Source organism: Salmo salar, chromosome ssa12, assembly GCF_905237065.1.
Source record: "Salmo salar chromosome ssa12, Ssal_v3.1, whole genome shotgun sequence".
In the NCBI taxonomy this organism is placed as follows: Eukaryota; Metazoa; Chordata; class Actinopteri; order Salmoniformes; family Salmonidae; genus Salmo; species Salmo salar.
In genome coordinates, this window is record NC_059453.1 from 76,033,508 (window position 1) to 76,039,507 (window position 6,000).

Below are 6,000 nucleotides of genomic sequence, written 5' to 3' on the forward strand. Positions count from 1 at the left end.
TTTGCCAGGAAGTTGCTCACATGTCTGGTTTTAATGGGCAGCATATGGAGTGGATGACTGATGAGTGGTGTATCGTGATGACAGGTGCTGAGTCATCTGTCGCACTGAGCCCCAGTGCACAACAGGCCGAAATCAAAGGACACCTTCAACCCCCTCACACACACACGCACACAGTGCACACACACAGCGCACACACACAGCACACACACACAGCACACCCACTCTGAAGTCTTACAGGTTGACCACACATTGCACAGCACCAGGTGCCTTAGTTTCACACTCTTTACTTTGCTATTTTGGATTCTCTCATCTCCTCAGCTTGCCTTGTGTCTACACACACCCACTCAGTCACACAATATAGAAAACATCTTGTTCTTTAGTAGGAAGCAATTATGTTTTTGAGCAACATGAGACATATGGCTTAGGATTTAATGTTCTTCATGTTAATTGAATGTTCTTCTCTGGTTAATAATGAGAGGGGGAATAACTATAAACTGGCCCCTGGATTGCTTATTCAAGAGCGGCCTGTGCATTTATTTACCTTGCCTGAGGCAGAAAAACATCTATTTGCTTCCACTTATGCAGGGAAGATAGTGTTCTTTGGTCATGTTTATTCATTCTATTGGTTGGGGAACTATAACTTACTGCACATAGTGATAAGATAACCTTTCTCCACCCATCTCACATGTGTTCGATAAAAACAAACAGTCTGTACCCCTCCTATCAAAGTAGTATCTCTGTGCTGGGGGTCAATCCAGCTCATTTATACTGAGGAGATTATTTTGTGTAATTGGGCCTTTTGAGGTAACAACCTTGCAACACCCCCCCCCCTATAAATTGGAGATGAGAGATCTAGTCGACGCAGGGCCCAAATGTATTGCGATTCCATGGCAACTGCCTCCCGCAATAAGGTCGCGGAGGAGGTGTTTAATTAGTCCAGCATGGCCATCCCAGAGGAGTGGCTTTTTATTACCTCAATATGTCATAGGAATGCATCAGCAACCAACTGCCGAATTGAGGCAGCGAGAGAGAGAGAAAGAGAGCTAGAGCGCGAGAGAGAGAGAGAGAGAGAGAGAGAGAGAGAGAGAGAGGAAGATAGAAAGAGGGAGAGAGAGACAGAGAGAGAGAGAGAGAGAGAGAGAGAGTGAAAGAGCGTAAAAGAGAGAGAGAGAGAGAGAGAGAGAGAGAGAGGAAGATACAGAGGGAGAGAGAGAGGGGGGTGGGGGTGGGGGAGGGGGTTGGGAGAAAGAGAGGAACAGAGAAAGGGAATTGGAGAGAAGGAGTCGCTGAGTTGAGCATTAATTTCACTCATTACTGGTTGGTGTTTTTTGGAGATGGGTGGCCAACTGATCTTTGGGCCACTGGCCAGCAGAAATGAATGGCATCTGTTCAGTCCTGCCTGTGTGAACGTGGTGCCAATCGGACATGACTCTTCTTCACAGTATAATATTATTTTTTTGTCAGCCCTGGCCCTGCCTGTTTGTTCCAGTGGATCCCTGTGTTCAGTAACATACCTATATTAATGAGCCTGTCCAGGCCTGGGAGGACTCCTGGGTTGCCCCTAACTGTTATTATTATAGCTCAGTGCCCCTGACACACTCTGAGCACTAACACCTGCAGGTGGCCTCTTCACTGCCTGTCTAAAACAGAACTGAACTGATCTGGAGGGCTGGTTTTTGAGAGAAGAGCTGTGTGACAGGTGCACATTTCCGATTTCTAGCTATCCCAAGGTCACTAAACATTTCAGTATTCTGAATAAGTCACAGGCAGTGGAGGTAGGCTACTGTCTACCTACAGTGGTTGTGTAAACTCTGGGCTACGATCTGGGTGACACACATAGACGCACCCGCACAGGCACACGCACACACATAGCATGTAGGGAGAAAGTGATTGATTAGGTTTTTAAAAGTCTGATGTGGACCCACTGGCAGTAATTGGCACAGTGCTTTGTTTTTTTTTTGTATTCCTCCATGGCTTGATCTATGTCCCCTCTCACATTCAGAATGATTTAAGAAAGCAATTTGAGAGCTCAAGTAGCTGCCGGGTGGGAGAGCAACAGGCAGAGTTGTTCTGTGATTTTCTCAGACACTAGAGGTCAGTGTTGCTCCACTGTTGAAGTTTCAGGGCAGCGTTATCTGAGCTGTTTAAATTCTCATCTGACTGTTGCCCAGTAACTAAGCACTGTGGTTGAGGCTGATTGAGCCAGGGCTGATGGCAGTCTGACAGTCCCTGGTCAAAGCTGAGGTTAGACCAGCTGGAAGGCTTGATAAACTGGGAGACTGGAGCGGTTATCTTCAGATACATTATGTGATGCATAATCTGATTCATCAACTACATGTTTAGTGATAATACAATATGATTGATTCTTTGTATTACAATACATAATGAAATGTTTGATAAAGTATCAATAAATAAATTGAATGTGTGTGGACTGAAGAATATCTACTACAAAGGCTAAGTAGGCTTGAGTGATGCAAAAGAACATTGAGAGAATCATATTCAGGGAATATTTTTTTAAACATTTTATGTATATTTTATAAAATTGAACCTTAATTTAACTAGGCAAGTCAGTTAAGAACAAATTCTTATATCCAATGACGGCCTACCCCAGCCAAACCCGGATGACACTGGGCCAATTGTGCGCCGCCCTATGGGACTTCCAATCACGGCCGGGTATGATACAGCCTGGAATCAAACCAGGGACTGTAGTGACGCCTCTTGCACTGAGATGCAGTGCCATAGACCGCTGTGCCATTCGGGAGCCCCAATGGAATATGAAGGGGCGAGGGGTTGATATGTGCAATAGGATTTTGACATGATGTAAAAATGAAGAAACAAACACACATGAAATTATGAATGAATATTGTGCTGTAAATTCCCCCCTCCTCCCTCCTCCTCTGTATTGATTGCTGGACGTGTTGTTGTTAACATTTAGATTTGATTACTGCTGACATGCAGGCCAGGGCTGAAACACAGGCTGGTAATGACTGGATGCGCCCTGCATATTAAATATAGAATGGATCCTGCAGGAGTAATTAATATCGCACTGTGGTTATGGATTTCCTGGCAGAAACTGACAATCAGATTTGCATGGCTAGAAAGTTCCTTACATGGTTAAATGAATTCTTACTTCCTCCTCTCTCTGTTTGATGGGTTTCTGACTTGGTCACAGTTGTCTTTGCAGTCTCAAGCTAAAACTAGGTGTTGAAATGTGAGTTTTTTCACCTTTTCACAGTTAAGAGGAAGGCATTCTGGTCATTTCACAGTTGTGGCTGGGAATAGTGGAGGCATGCATGGGGGACATTGGGTCTGTAGTGTTGTTGATACCCTTGACACAGGGCTTTTCTTTCGCTTTACGGCATGGTGCCTGTGCTTAAGTGTGAAGCACTTGCTTTTTACAGGTCCTGGTGTTTCTTGTTGCGTGCCATGGCCCTGTTAGAATATTCCAGGCCATTCTGTGTGGCTCTGGAGGGAATCATTCTTCTGTACCTCATGTTCCATTTGACACTGGATTGTGTTCTTCCGCTTCTATCACCTCAGCTCTCCAGAGATTCCATTGAGGTTTCTCAAAAATCATTCCACTTTAAAAGGTGTCAGTTTAGTTGCAGATTATAATGCAGTCAAGATGTTGGAGAGGATATTGACCTTGCGGTAAACATGACTATGACATGACCACTTATTTTATCATAATACTGTATATTGCTATATTTCATCAATTTCAGTATCATCGCTGTCTTTGACCGCTTGTTATTTTATTAAACCTGTTATTACCTAGTTATACATCAAACATCTTGGAAGGACATTTATAAGAAATCCTCAATATAGTCCTTAGAATAATGTCATAAATAATGCTCTTTTCTGTAAATAAGCGCTTCGAAAAATATAGCTACCACAGTACCTCTGAAAAGATGAAGTGTTCTTGGTGTTGAAAACATGCCCTTGCATTAAAAGTGCCCTTGCATCATCTCTCCTGCATAATAATCCCTCTCTGAAATAACATTTAAACCCTTATGCGTGAAATATCAGGTGTTTGTGTCCATAGCTCCTGTAATGCATCTTTGTCCTTTTTTTGCCCCTGCAGATGAGATGACTGATTCCCCTGCATTTGGGTTCTTCTCGCAGTCTGTGTCATTTCCAGGCCAGCACTCCCCTGGGAGACCGCCCTGCCCCGGGCCTGACACACATAACACATTGGCTCTGTCATCACTGTTTATTTTAGAATGGCCTCCTTGGCTGCATGCGAGAAGTTGAACTTCATGTAAATCATATTAATACATTTGCTCCAAAGTTGCTCTAAGGATTTGGGCATGCTCTGGTGAGAGACTGACAGTAATGCTTATGTTCTGCAGGGGCTACATCCACAGTCTGCTGGCTCTGCTGTTTGTGTTGGAGAGAAATGGATATAAAGGGGGTCACTATCAATTCTGAAAGATCACAGAGAATATTTGCTGCAGGACATTGGAACAAAGCTGTAGTGTAGGGTTTACAAGGTTGTTTATCAGTGTGTGTGTGTCTGTGCATGCGCATGTAAGAACATATTTTGATTGGTGATGTTCAGTTACCCACAAGAAACAAAAACAGGGATTGTATTTGTTCCATTTAACTCCTGCTGCTTGCTCAATAGCTCTCTCCACTGTCTCATGTCCTCCATTTCAGCCAACACCTGGGTCCCCATCATAAAAACAGAGAGGGAGGGGAAAATGGAGGAAGAAAGCGAGGGATCAAGAGAGAGGATGAGTGAGTGAAAGAGAGAGAACGAGACAGGGAAGAGGCAGAGAAAGAAAGAGAGAGATAAATAAATAAAGAGCGAGCGGGACGAGGAGATAGATATAAAGATGCTAGATGGGATGAGATGATGAAAAATTAAATCCTTTGTCTTCACGTTAAGCACAGCTCATTAGCTGGGCCAGCCATTGATTAGAGTGTGAGGTAATGTTAATGTGATCAATATGTGCCGAGCTGATAAGGATGTTCACAGAAAGTGAGGCTGTCATCTTCCTCCCTCACCTCGCCTGGCCTCGCCACGGAGCCAAGGAGGGGGAAGTAGAGGAAGAAGAGAAGAGGTGGATGAAGGGAGAAGAGGAGAAGAGGAGGAGAGGAGGAGACTGGCCTATCTTTATCTCCACCATGAGCTAATTGCTCCAAGAGATCAAAGAGCCTCATCGTTAGGAAGGTACTGGATAGAGAGTAGAATGATGATGTCACTTGCTTATGTAACCCTCTCACCACGACTCCAATAGATCAGCACAAGGAGAGGGAGAGGTTTTGGATGGTTGAGGGGCAGCTTTTGGGGAACTGTGGGGAATCTTTGGTGGCCTGGTGGTTGGGAGCTTGGCCCGGTGGCTGGTGGCCGATAGGTCGCTGGTTCGGAACCCCGTTTTGACTTGGTGGGAGAACCCTTTGGTGAGAATGCTAAGAGTGTGCAAAGCTGTCTTCACTATTATTCTATAATGTAGAAAATAGTAAAAATAAAGAAAAACTCTGGAATGAGTAGGTGTTCTAAAACTTTTGACCGGCAGTGTACCTACCTACACTTTATATAAAATGTGCTCTTTTAGTATTTCTCCAGCTGGTTTCCTGAAAAAGAAAGCCTCCACTTCTATGTCAAAGATAATAAAACACTGTAATAAATACTATAGTAATGTCTGCAAAAACACTACAGTAAATACTAGTCTACTACAGTCTGCAAAAACACTACAGTAACTACTACAGTATTGTAAAGTCCGCAAAAACACTACAGTAAATACTGCAGCATAGAACAGTCTGCAAAAACACTACAGTAAATGCTACAGTATACTACAATCTGCAAAAATACTACATTAATTACTATAGCACATACTACAGTTTTCTTTTACTACATTTATATTATAGTTAACTGTAAATACTACAGTATACTAAAGTAAATATTACAGTAAATACTACAGTATTTACTGTAGTGTTTTTGCTGACTTTTGTGAATACTACAGTGAATCCTACAATAAAGGCTGAAAAAATACTACA

At 43.2% G+C, this 6,000-nt stretch overlaps 1 non-coding gene across 1 annotated transcript; it reads left to right on the plus strand.

The window, feature by feature from the left end:
- The first annotated feature begins 5,542 nt into the window (after positions 1 to 5,542).
- On the plus strand, positions 5,543 to 5,595 carry LOC123725768 (U7 small nuclear RNA). The gene has a single exon (XR_006758282.1). It is a non-coding gene; the product is annotated as a U7 small nuclear RNA (small nuclear RNA).
- The last annotated feature ends 405 nt before the right edge of the window (positions 5,596 to 6,000 follow it).